Here is a 14580-nt window from a genome sequence, read left to right on the forward strand (position 1 = left end):
ACAACCCTGCCTTGCTCCTGACAGGTCCTCCTACCCGGGATACTACACCTTGGGGATTTGAGCCCGTGGATCTGCTGGACTGGTGCTTAATTGTTTCACACCCTGGCAAGAGAAATTGGACACATCCTTCTTTAAAGGAACAACTTGGCAATCTGGGTCACTTTTAGAAGCTGGAGGCTGGGGGGGAGGGAGGGGAAGCATGTAGGTCAGGTGAAGATTATCATATAAAGTACGCAGGTTTCACAAGTGGTTCCCCCAAAGCCCCTCACTTGAATTGGGATAGATCATGATGGGATTACTATGCATCACCCCTTCCCTTCATCAAAAGAGAAGATGGGATGATACTGGGACATCCTGGCCTGAGACATATGGAAGAGCCAGCTACTCGCCAACCCAATCCATATTCCAACTTTCTCCACTTTGCCGATTGATGCCTGCTCCTTGAAACTTCCTGCTAGCTAGAGTTGCCCCCCCCCGACTCTGGGGGCTCAATTTTGGGCCTCAGGGAGCAGGGCAGGGCTGTGGATCTCTTCTTCTTCCCTAAAGTAGGCAGGCTTTCCCTGGGAACTGGGGACCTGCTGAGCCTTCAGTGGACAGGAGGCCACCATGTGGTTGATGCTTTGGCAGAAGTGGCACTTCTTGGGCTGTGGTGGCAGCTTGCATTCCTTGGCATTATGGTCTAGACCAATACAGTTGTAGCACCTGTCTCCTTTGGATCTGCTCTTCTGCATGTTCTTCCCCTTTGGCCACCTCTTACTCCCAATACAGAACACCCCACTGGGCCCAGTGACTTGGATGGATTCTAGGCCTTTGGCAGACTTCTTAAAGGTAAACTCCACAGCCTCTCCCTCCTTCAGGCTCTGGAAGCCCTCCATGTGCAGCTTATTCTGGTGCACAAAGACGTCCACCAGGGGGTCGAGCGCTACCCTGATGCGGGCTGTCATGGATAGGAAGCCGAACCCTCTGCGCACATTGAACTACTTACAGATGCCAGCCCTGTGCAACAGCTGAGGCTCCTCAGCCACCTGAGCGGCATCCTCCTGCGCCTCCTCGGGTGCCTTCTCCGCTGCCTTGGCGAAGCCACCTCCCAACTGCTGGTTGGACACCAAGCCCATGGCCGTTGTCTGAGCCTGCGGCCCCGGGCCCCTGGTCGGGCTGCTGCTGGCCCCAGAGAAGTGCGGAGGCAAAGGGCAGGTTGGCAGAAGAGGCGACTACATCTTCCCCGCACAATCCATTTTTCAAAATTTCTTATGATACTGAAGATTCAATTATAAACTATTAACACTTGAAAATAACTCATTTTGGGGGGAGTAGGACACAAAACACAAGATTAATCCTAATCATTTTCAAAGACATTTATTTATACTACAAATTCACTCTTATAACTACAAAGATTCTAAAAATAACTGAAGCATAGTGTCAAAAAGCACATAATTTAACTTCATCATGTACGTTCAAAGGATTGTGCTAATAGAAAACAAAGTTATACTAATAATTAGCTCACCCAATTCACTTCCATTCTTTTATTCTATATCTTTTAGTTTCATAAAAACTGGCTTTTCATAAAATGATGCATAAAAAGCCTTTATATCCATTAACATTTTCAGATTTTAACAATGTTTATTTCAGAAATGCTTTTAGCTGTATAGTCAATGAACTGAAATAACATTGAAATATTCAAAGGGGTTTCAGAAATTGCAAGACTTGCTCTGGGATGTTATTTATATTGGAAAAGATATTCAAAAAGCCTTATTTGTTAAAGTTGTGATAGTTACTCCCACAAAAGAACAATTAATGAAGAAACATTTGTATGTACAAAACAACTTCAAATGCATCCACAATCTGGAGGTGACACATGCTTTTTGTTTGTTTTTGCAATGTATATCTAACAAACATATCCACAATACTGATTTTCAGTCAATATGATGGGATATTCAAACCTAAAAAATACGGGGTTTATTATCTTAGTGTGAATAGATATGATCTTACAAAGAAAGTTATTTTCAACAGAAATCTGGAAAGAGTTTATCCACCTTGAGTTTCACAGGAATAACCAGCGAGTAATACTTGTTTGGTCGAGTAGGTCAAAATCATTCCATGAGTATATCTTAAAAGTATATCCAATTTAAGAGGTCAAATACATATTTTGTACTGACAGTCATCTTACATCAATAATTCACTACCTAATTATATGTGTATCTTATTGCCTAATATATACTAAGAACTGAAAGTGATCTCTTTTAACTGAAAGTGATCTCTTTTATCTAACTTAATGGTGTAAATGCTTTATTTATGATGATGTTATTATTTGACAAATAAAATGTACAGAAGGGTGGTTCCACTGAAATAACAGGATGGAACAGTGATAAATAACTATATTTCAACACAGCTCTTTTCAGCCTCACTCTGTCCACATTGGCAAGCAACATTGCAAATGCACACACTCACGCATATACACACACATGTGCGCACATTTATAAACACATATACATGCATGCCAAATTCAGGATTTACTGTACAAAAAAGTTCAAATAAAATATTAGTGATTAGGAAAAATGATAACTTGCCTTATTACAAAATAATACATAATCCAGTGTCCACGATTGTTACATTTTACCTGCCTCTCCACATGCGACCACTTAATTTATTTTTAATTAATTAATTAATTCATTAGTTTGGTGCTTATACTAGAGCTTGAACTCAGGGCCTGACTCTGTTCCAGAATTTGTTATTTTTTTTTTGTTTTAGTTTTCTCAAGGCTAGCAATTTAATGCTTATCCTACAGCTCCATTTCAAGCTTTTGTGGTTACTTTCAAATCAGAATCTAATGGACTTTTTTTTCTTGGTCTGGTTTCAAAGCACAATCATCAGATTTCATCTTTTTGATTAGCTAGGATTAAAGACCTGAGACACCAGAGTGGCTCCTACTTTTCTCTATACTTATCTAATGCACATACTTAAATAGTAATTTAAAACTGAGAGCATACAACCAAGATGTACAGTGATGATATTGTCCTCTCAGAAATTCAAGTTAATAATGTAAATTTATTCTTAAGACCATACGCAAAAAATACTTATGAAGAAATTTGATGATGATGATAATGATGATGATGATGATGTGTGTGTGTGTGTGTGTGTGTGTGTGTGCTGTTGCAATATATTCCACATATAAGCACTGTGAATGGGTGTCCAGCCATTCACAGTTATTGCATGAATATCTGCCTTGAGCTACCAACTCATGGACAATGTCTAGGTGTCCATTCTGGGCTTCCCAATATAAAGGAGTTTACTCATCCTCATCCCTATTATTCATATGTGGCCTTTTTGGAAAGTATTCTCCGCACGGTAGTAAGCTGCAAGGCAAGCACTCTACCACTGAGCCACCATCCTAGCCCAAGGTTTAAGATTCTTGTCTGTAATTTGGTCAAAGCTCTGACTCTTTATGTAGGCTACTAAAAATGTATTTACTAATTTCAAGTAAATACATATATTCTATTTCTATCTCTTAAAAAAATTGTTTGCTCTGTAAATTGATTAGAAGCATGGATTTTGTGGCTAGCTAGGTCATTGCACATCTGGATCTCTTTTCCTCTCTCTCTTTCATGGTTCTCATAGACAATATGATTGCTCCATAATTATCCTAATTTATTTTGTTTTTATATTTTTGGTTGCATCATTTCACTTTCTGCTCTACCATTTCCCAAATCAGCACCACATAAACAGAACCATCCAGAAGTGGTTTTGTGGCTCAAGTGGTAGAGCGCTTGCCTTGATTTGAAGAGCTCAAGGATAGTGCCCTGGCCCAGAGTTCATGCCCCACAGCTAATTTAAAAAAACAGAATCTAAATACTTGATAATTCTACTAACAGATCTGACTGAAATCTATTGAATCACACTTTTCCTGTACAATGAAGGAATAGGTCCAGGCTAGGAAAGCAGCTAGAGAGGGCAGGGTGATTGTATCTGTGACAAATCTTTGTGGATAATGGTATCGAGGATTACTTACTGGTGATTCACTTGCACTGGAAGCATGATTCTGAACGATTGCTTGCTGATTGCTTGCTTTGATCATTATATCCTCCAAGAAGAAAAAGTGAAATTTAATTGATAGCAAAGGACTACTAATACATTTTGACTTCTCATTAAGCATCTTCAATCATCAAAATCACCTGAAGACAATAGATAGGCGTATTTTTAGATGACAACAAATATCTTTTAAAAAACAAGAATTTAGGTAGTCATACAAAGGACTTCTATTTTACTATTGCATTCTACATTTTTCGACTGTTAAATACTAACATTAGAAAGCTATTAGAAAGCTCTTTAAGTCCATATGTTGAATAGTGAGTTCTCTCACACTAGAACATTGTATTTCCCAAATCATTTACATAGAAGGCATTGTTTCCTATTTTCTCATTCCTAGAATAAGCTGCACATGAAGACACCACTGGTCCTCATTTTCAGTCTGTACCTTTGAATATTGAGGAAAATCTTTCCTCTGCTCTCTCTAAATTCCCTACTCTCCAGTTAGAATAATTTCGAGTAGTAAAAATGGAAAAAGATAAAATAAAAAATCATGGTGAATAAATATATGCAGAAAATTCATCAGATTTTTCTGACCAGTTCAACCAATGTGAACTATTGGGGAAAAACATGGACATCTCATTCCCCCTGGCACTCAAAGTCTCTGGTTAGGCAATTCTGAGGAAGACAGGAATTAAGATGAAAAAGTGAGGAATAGTATCAATTGCAAGAAAAAAATGGAGTAGGACCCAAGAAAATTTCCTCTTTTGGATCCTGAAATTATTCAGCTTACTATGGTGTGGAGACTACTTTCCAAAAAGGCCACCCAGATGAATACTAGGGATGAGGATGAGTATAACCCTCTTCATCGGGAAGCCTAGAGTGGACACTTAGACATTGTCCATGAGTTGGTAGCTTAAGGCAGATATTCATGCAATAATTCTGAATGGCTAGACACACCTGCACAGTGCTTATATGTGGAATAATACCAGAGTGGCTTCTTTCTTAATTCATCATGATGCAGATACCAGTCCCCAAACTAAAGGTCTCTTGACCCCCTTGCATCTCGCTGCTGGGAATAGAAATAACAACAATATGCTGTATCTCCTTCTGTGGAACCATTATATGAAACCAGGTCTGAAGAACAACTTGGAAGAAACTGCATTTGATATTTCCAAAAGGATAAGTAAGTATTACTACCTCTTTGAAGTTGTGGAAGACTGTACATATTCTTCTCCTAAGTTGTAATGGTATGGTTAAGTGTCTTAAATTTCAAAAATGCCAGTCCATCCTTTGTGTCCCTACAATTTTTTTCACAATACAAAGCAACAGCAATATCTTACTTTAAAAATTCATGGATTCCATGGTATTCTTCCAAGTGAATTGTCTGACTTTGATGTCAAAATGTATTAAAGAGTTGTTTGTATACATCTATAATGATTTCAAGAGAGTTTGTGATTTTTTTGAATCAGAAATAATTTTAACATCTTTTGAAAAGAATAGTATAGACACTATAGATGTTCATGGCATTTTTCTGAAAAAAGTATATCTATGTTTGTATAATGTCCATAATCTATTTAATTCGCTCCTACATATAATAATTTGAATTCTACATTGTTATATAATGTATATGTTCATTAATGTGTCCTTTCAGATTGCATTCCATATAGAAAAATTTAAGATTCCTTTTTTCCTAGGTCCTTGTATTTTTTTATTTCTTTGGGATAAAATGACAATGTTAACTAATTTCAAGTTTTGTAAAGGTTATGATATGTAAAGCCCTTTCTCAGGTGAAGATTTAATATACTGATGTCAAACTAACCTTTAATTCTATGAATTACAGGTCTTGTTACACTTGTGTTTTTGTAATCACCTTTTAATAACTTTTTTTCATTTCTTGCATTTGAAGAATGAAAAATATGGAATACTTCACAAATTTTCATATCATCCTTCTGCAAGTGCCATGTTAATCTCTGTATTGTTGTAATTTGGGTAGACCTGCTGCTGAAACATGTAGTATCCTCTAAATTTAAGTACTTAATGTTGGAATCTTCCTACAGGCATATATCCATGGTTGAATATTTATAACAAGGAACCCTTATTGTTCCTAAATATGCTATTGATCTTATTTCTCTAAAATTCTTTGTATAATGGGAAAAACCCATTGTTTGGTAGATTGCTCACATTTGCAATTTTATATTTAATTTTATTTTTAATTTTATTTTATTTTATTTTATTTGCAATTTTTTGTCAATGACTATTTTGTCTTCTTCATTTTAAATTCGATCATATTTGAAGCCTTTACAGCTAAGTCCAAAGGTGATTGCTTTTCAAGTATTTATTTATCACAACTGAGTTAGCTTTGTGGAGCTAATGGATTCAAAGTAAGCCTTGCTTAAGAGCTACTTCTAAACTTGTGCAACTTAAAATTTCCCAAATGAGGTCTTGCTGGCACAAATGTCTAGCTGACCCTTTATCCTTCTTCCATGTAAGAACAGACCAATCAGAATATCTTACCCTGACAGCATAGATTGTCTACTGGAACAAAACTAACCTTAGTTACAAGAGATCATAGAGAGATGAACAGTTCTGTCAGAATTGTTCAGAATAGAAGGTATTTTATCAAAATATAATTGTTTACTATACTTATCATTTCAAAAGTAGCTAAAGCCAAGAAGGTGAAAAAATTGTTCATATGCATGATTACCTACTGTCCTTTCCTGTCTATCATCCAACCAGGCAGGAACTTACACTACAGACTTTCTATCACCAAATATGTCCATAGCTCCTGGAGAAGTCCATACGTTTCTCCTCGATATTAGGCCTTAAATTGGTAATGTTTTAATCACAGTGTTTCCTCTTGCCTCTAGGCTGTAAATCAACAAATGGTAAAGTTTTAAGTCTAACTCTACCAAAAACTGAGGTAGAGATAATGGAATAATACTTTAAAACAGAGTTGCCTTTATACCCTAACCACAACAGAACAATGCAAAACAATTTTTATATTATATATACTTATATATTTTATATTTATATGTACTGATTTTAAATTTCACACAGTGAATCTTATTAGAATTGATAGTTTGACAAATATATTTACATTTATTCTCATAAATAGATTGGAATATAAATAATTAGGTTTAGAATATAAATTAGAATATAAAAAGTATCAATGCAATGTCTTCGGTATAAACTTGTGATACCTTCTAAGTTTTTGTTGTCTTCTGAATTCACATGGTAAAATAACAGTATTGTTTTCCGCTAATGCATAAAGGATTTTATTCTGATGCTCTGTTTATTGTTTTAACTCGCTGGTCCCAAAGGGTTTTTCTCCATATTTCTGAAGCATACTTACTGATTATACCCAAATTTTGCTGATATAATGTCTAAAAGCTATTATTCTTCTGCAGGACCCACGGGTCCTAGGATACCAGGTTCAAGTTATCTGCATCATCAGATAACAAGGGCAAGACTTCTAACCTAGGCCCATGCAACATGCCAAATGAAAGTAATTGAAGACTAATCTCATTTCTCATGTCCTATAATATATTTCAAGGCCCAAATTCCTTATAGGAATTAGCAGTAATCAACTGTGAAATGCAATGAAACTTGAAATGAAAGATGAGATCACTAAATATGAGAGAAAGTACTGTAGTTCAAACTTTCAATTTACAGATGACCAGGCCATATGAGTGAACAAAATCACAAATGAACAAGATTATTTTTAATACCCCTCTCCTAATGATTAATGAAAGATTTCAGTGCAGCAAAAGTTGGCCAAAAAATAGTTTCTGGAATGATAGATCCATAATTGTTCTACCAAGGCTAGGAAAACTTGATTTAGAGGTCAAATTTAATTTAGAAAACCATTAAGAAGATACTTAGTGCTTCAAAACACTGGTACTTCAGAAAACTAGGTTCTGTAGTATAAAAATGTCATTCTCAAACCAATGATAACCTACATTTAATATCCTGAAAGTATATTCATTTTCAAATAAACTATTTAAAATCACATTTGCCAAAATAACACTTGACAAGTAGATGATAGTGACATTACAAGGTTTTCAAGTGTAGGAAGCAAGTTACAATAGAGTTGATTTACTTACCCAGCACCAATACCAAACAAATTCATTCATTAAAGTGTAGAAAGAGTACCCCCACCATTTGTGTTGTTCAGTAGGTGCCTTCCAGAAATATGTTAAATAGATCAGCCTCCCATATTTCAAACCCAAATATTAGGTAATAAATTTCATCACATAAAAACGTACCTTTTAAAAAGTCACTAAGAGTTGCCTTATCATGTGTTGTTTTATGTTTTCCCTATCTGTCTAACATAGTAAGAAATATGACTTTAAGTCTTGCATATGGGTACTGATCAGAGATGTGACAAACATAAAATATGTCTTCTTTTATTATCATATTCCTCTACACTAGTAAATTTTAGTTTTCTTCTTTTTCCAAAACTTATAGGTAGTACAAAATATTATCCTATGTAAAATAAAATAATCACATATATTTTACAAAGCCATTTATAAAAACTAGTAGTTAGGAATACATTCTAAGTCATTTTTAAACTTTCTTGCTGACTAAAGGTTAATCTTCCAAATGAATGAGAATAAAATCATGTCTAAGTGCTTCACATCTCCAGTCTTGCAAATTTGTTATTGCAGATGAATGAATTATGGAAATATAAGCTGACATCAGTTCAAGTATATGTGGGATTGAAACTCCACGGAATGTATGTAAACCTTTCAAAGAATTAACAGGAAGTTTAACAGAATGAATATCAGGAAATTGAAACCAGAGAGGAACAATAGTAAAGAAATAGAATGAATGAAAAATAGAACAATGGGCAAGTAAAGCAAGAATACTCAATGTACACATGTAATAAAGAAAGCGGTAAATCTGAAATGAATCTTGGAGAAAGGGTTGGTTCAGATTGATAGAAGGAGTGACTCTGATCCAGGAGCGTTAGACAATTTGATGGACATATTTAATTGTAACACACTTGCACAACCTTTTGAAATTCAGTTAAAAAACACAACAACAAACAAAAACACACAAAAATTACAACCAAACAGCAATCTCTAGAGTATGAATATATCCTCTAAAAATTTTAAATCATTAATGAAGGTCAGTCTTTGGAAAAGCAAACAAAGCTTTTCAAAGAGGGCAATTTGGGGTAGGGGAGAATTTTAAACAGATTTAAATAGATTGTCTAAGGTTATAATTCACCTGTATCTACTGCAAATATTTTCTTCTGTGAATGCTCTTTGAACTGGATACTCGAGTCCTGAGGCACACTTGATAGCTTGTGAAAACAGAATGGAAGAAACAAGATCAAGAACCTATTACTCCACTGGAGAGAAAGCAGTCCTCTTTGTTTTCTCTCGATCTCTTCACTACTCTATTTTCATACTTTTAATAAAGTCAAGTGATTTTGAATTATATCTTTCCTTCTTCGTTCTCGCAAAATAATTGTTCAAAATAATTCATTAAATATTATTTGCCATTATTTTCTATCATGCTGTTTACTTGTCCAAATGAGTCCATTAAACTTCCCCTTTTCATTTGGTTGACACAGAAACCCAACAACTATGTTAATGAAGACCAACACTAATGCAAATCTTTGTCTCCAAAAAAACAGTCCAAGAACCTGTAATCACAAATATTTAGCTATAATTTTTTTTCTTTTTTCTTTTACCTTGAAATCTTCTTGTGTCTAATGTGCCCACAAAAATAAGTATTCCACCCCTTTTTGGTTCAATAAATTCTAACCTCAAAGATATATTTTGCTAACAAGATGCTTAGAGGAAACTAAAGAATAATCCATTTTTATCTTCACTCTTACGACTTTTATCTTCTCTCTTAAGACTTTCCTTAGATACCATATCAGGAAAAGTGAAATTATTCTTTGCAAAATTATTTCAATAGATTATTTTTCTCTTGGTCTTGCTTTTGCTCAACAAGATGTATGGAGAAGAATAGAGTTAAATCACCCATTTCTTGGATTACATTGTCTGTTACAAAGGACAACACTTCTTTTTTTTAATTTATTTTTTAAATTTATTTTATTTGTGAACGTATTGTACAGAGGGGTTACAATTACATGGGCAGGATAATGCATACATTTCTTACCAAGCATTGCAGCCTCCTCCTTTGTTTACCCTTCACATCCTTTCCCAGGCTCCCCCCTCCTCCCCACACAATCCTTCCCCCTCTCCTCCCCCCCCCGCACCTACGTTGTAAAGCTCGTTTTTGACATGACAACTTGTACTTCTCATTGTTGCAACAGGTCCACCTGAATCCTTAAACGACTTGCTTTTCCCCATCTTCTCCACAAGTTATACTAACATCAAATATAGTAAAAGTGGGGGATATACGGTGGTGGAGCTACATACAAAGCAACAAAGAAATAATTTTATAAATGCATTAGAAACACATGCATGAAAGAAAAAATATTACAATACATATCTAAGGGTTCATTTTCCTAACATCACATTATCTGTCCTTTTCCGCTTGACTCACAAATATACTAGATATTTCAAATAAGGGAAACCATGGAACCTGTGTTTCTTTGGGCCTGGCTTACTTCACTTAATGTAATTTTTTCCAAGTTTTTCCATTTCCTAACAAATGGGGCAATGTCATTCTTTCTGATGGAGGTATAGAATTCCATTTCGTATATATACCACATTTTCTTGATCCATTCATCTACTGAAGGGCATCTAGGTTGGTTCTATATCTTAGCTATGGTAGATAATGCTGCAATAAACATAGTTGTGCTGGTAGCTTGAGTGTGGCCTTGTTTGTAAACATTTTGGTAAATTCCCAAAAGTGGGATAGCTGGGTCATAGGGGATCTCTATGTGAAGTCTTTTGTGGAACCTCCATACTACTTTCCAAAGTGGTTGAACAAGTTTACATTCCCACCAACAATGAAGTAAGGTTCCCTTCTTTCCACATCTCCTCCAGCATCTGTTGTTGTTAGAGTTCTTGATTTTTGCCATTCTAACTGGAGTGAGGTGGTATCTCAATGTTGTTTGGATTTGCATGTCTTTTATGGCTAGGGAGGTTGAGCATTTCTTCATGTGTCTATTGGCCATCCTTCTTTCTTCTTCAGGGAAGTTTCTCTTTAAGTCTTTAGCCCACTTATTTATTGGGCAGTTGTTTTTTTTGAGGATTTGTTGTTGGGGGATTTAATTTTTTGAGTTCCAAGTATATTTTAGATATGAAACCCTTGTCCCTTGTATGGCTATTAAAGATATTCTCCCAGTCCATGGGCTTTCAATTGATCTTGCTAGCTATGTCCTTTGCCAGGCAGAAGCTCTGCAACTTTTTGCAATCACATTTGTCCAAACTTTCTTTAGTTTGTTGTGTTTCCGGGTCTCTATTAAGAAAATTTCAGCCTCAGCCAAGGAGACCTAGGGTTTCTCCTCTTCCATCCTGTAATGTTTTCAGAGTGACTGCTCTGACTTCGAGGTCTTTGATCCATTTGGAGTTGATTCTGGTGCAGGGTGATAGATAAGGATCTAGCTTTAGTTTTCTACAAGTAGGTAACCAATTTTGCCAGCACCATTTACTGAAGAGCCTGTCTTTATTCTATTCTATTGTGTTAAGTCCCTTATCGAAAATTAGATGACTATAGGTCTGTAGGTTCATTTCTGGGTTTTCAATTCTATTCCATTGGTCCTGAGGTCTGTTCTTATACCAATACCAATCGGTTTTGATTACTATGGCTTTATAGTAGAGTTTGAAATTTGGTATTGGTATTCCTCTAGCAGTGTTCTTTCTGTTGAAGAGCGTTTTTGATATTAGGGGTCTTTTATTGTTCCATATGAATTTTTGAATTACCTCTTCTATTTCTTGAAGAATGAGGTTGGAGTTTTGATAGGTATCGTGTTGAATTTGTAAATAGCCTTGGGAAATATTGCCATTTTCACGATGTTAATCTTTCCAATCCAGGAGCATGGGAGGTTTTGCCATTTTCTAAGGTCTGTTTTGATTTTCTTTTTCAAGATTTTAAAGTTTTCATCAAAGAGGTCCTTCACTTCTTTGGTTAAGTTAATTCCTAGGTATTCTATTTTTTGTGGGGCTATTACAAATGGAGTTGCTTTCCTAATTTCCACCACACTTTTCTCATTGTTGGCATGCAGAAAAGCCATTGATTTTGGGGGGTTAATTTTATACCCTACTACTTTGCCAAAATTTTGAATCCGCTTGAGTAATTTGGGAGTGGAGTCTATGGGATTCTCTAAATACAAGATCATGCAAAGGACAATAATTCTATGTCCTACTTCTATGTCCCCGCTTAGCTCTTGCCTGATTTCCAATTAATCACAGCTTCTTGGCTTCAAGTCTAGTGAAGGTGAAGGACTATACTGCATCCGCCACTGCTACATCTTCATGGTTTCTCTTTTAAAACTCTTTTATTTGGAGGTAGAATTTATTTTCATGTCTTCTTTCAATTTGTTTTGCATTATACTGAGCCAAATAGGCTCTGTAAAATCACTTTAGGTAGCAAAAACATTAAGACAATCTATATCAAAAAGTTTTGGCCCCCTCCACTGCTGAAGCCAATATCCTTAGCTAGGGCTTCAAAGAACGCGTTTTTTTACCTTTTCAATTTGCTCAATTCTTTTCTAATCCTCAAACTTTTTGTCTTATGCAATAAGACAAGTCTTCACTATCTCATGTTAATGAGGATATTATATTTTTTATCTACTTATAAATGTGAAATCATTGGTTTGAAGTATACAATCAGATTTTTTCTGTGTTTCAGTGCTTCACTTGCAAAGACATTGTGGAACGTATTACAAACAGAAAAGTGTAAACTCAATACGTTCTTTCATTTTGAAGGGCACTTTCTACCTAAATATTTTGACCAAAATTATCTTTATAAGAGAATTACTGTTTATTAATTAAAGGTCAATTCACAAATTTTGATGTCTTATTTAAAAAAAAACAGTTTAAATTCCACTACAACCTTTTTTCTCACAGTAAGATATTTCCTGGTTAAGGACAATTCTCATGTTAACCTACAGGACTTACAGCAGTGTTTATGAGGCTTGTTTTTTTAGTGTGAAAATGAGCCATCTTACCTCTCAAGTAAGTCTCCATGGATTTCTTTGCATGAAAGCCTATGTTCCCAGGCAATTTTAAATTTTAATAGGCTAAGTTAAAAAGTTTGAACAATTAAAATTTACCTGTCATAGTTTTAAACCTCTTTTGAAATTCCTTTATCAGACTCACGAATTTACCAATCCTAATTCCACCTTTACCATCAAAAACAGTTAACATGTTGTGTTCATGATATAGTATCCATGAAACTATTATTTCCAGTGGCTTTGTTATGCATATATATGAACATATAAGCTGATCCTGAGCAAAATGAACTCCAAGATATGGACAGAGATATTTATTTGCAGTTGTTGTTTTTAATGTACTATGTGATTTCTATTTTCCTTGGGTTTTTCCCCTATGGGTTATCTCCTATTGTGTTTGGTTTTGGTATTGTGTATACATTTACCTTAATTAGGAAAGGGAAGAGGAACAACAAAATTGCGAGACAAAGGAGAAAAGGAAAACCAATGCAATAGCAATACTCAGAAGACAATATGTTGGAAATGTACATTACAACTTGTGAGGGGTTTCGGGGTGAAGGAAAACTGTGAGAAAAATGAGAGAGTGTATAACAAGTTTGAACAGTTATGTATTCACTGCCTTACAATTACTAACCCACTGCACATCACTTTCACATTAAAATGAAATTTAAAAAATAAGCTGCATTAAATAAAATTTCACTGTATTGGTAGAGTAAATATTATTCTTCATGTAGTAACTTTTTAAAAATCAGTACTATTTGGCATCTAATTTGAATTAATAGCCTCTTCTTTATCAGAGGGATATCAACTTGAATGTTATATAACTTGACAATATTTTCACAATATAATTGCCAATATTTTCAAAAAAGAATAAATTAGTACTTTCTCATACTAAAACTGAAAACCGTTTAATTCTATAGAAACCCATAACATTTAAAAGTAAATAAGTTGTTAAGAGGACAGGATATGTGTGTTCCTTAAAATAATAACTACTAATAACTACTTACTTTCAAATTCTGAACATTTCATACCTGAGAGATTCAAAATAGTACCTGTTTGCATGTTATGTAATTCTGCCATAGATGCATTTTCCAATCGGGTGTTACAGATTGAGAAGTGAACAGAAAAATAGCCACATTCTGGTAAAACTATGAAGTATCGGTTATAATTAATTCTTCAAGAGTAAGCAATTGTTTATCAGATTAAGCTATTGTTTTTATGACCATCAATCCCAAAATTTATGCCATAAAGTCATCCTAGCCCAACAGTTTCCAACTTGTAGGGTGCACCTCAAAATTCCCATAATTCACATCACAAATAGCTTATTTCTATTGGAATAAATACTACACCTATGCTAATGTGATGCCCTACACCACAATAAACTGGGTTGCATCATTTTTCCTCCACTGGTATTCTTGCAAATATTATTTATATTTATACTTTTTAACTATTAT

The 14580-nt window shown here is 34.9% G+C and overlaps 2 pseudogenes; both read right to left on the minus strand.

The window, feature by feature from the left end:
- Window positions 1-488: 488 nt before the first annotated feature.
- On the minus strand, window positions 489-1115 carry LOC138828815 (protein lin-28 homolog A pseudogene; annotated as a pseudogene).
- A 4821-nt stretch (window positions 1116-5936) lies between these two features.
- Window positions 5937-6036, minus strand: LOC138828820 (U6 spliceosomal RNA; annotated as a pseudogene).
- Between the last annotated feature and the right edge of the window lie 8544 nt (window positions 6037-14580).

This window comes from Dipodomys merriami, unplaced genomic scaffold (genome assembly GCF_024711535.1).
Source record: "Dipodomys merriami isolate MVZ:Mamm:240054 unplaced genomic scaffold, mDipMer1.0.p SCAF_165, whole genome shotgun sequence".
Classification (NCBI taxonomy): domain Eukaryota; kingdom Metazoa; phylum Chordata; class Mammalia; order Rodentia; family Heteromyidae; genus Dipodomys; species Dipodomys merriami.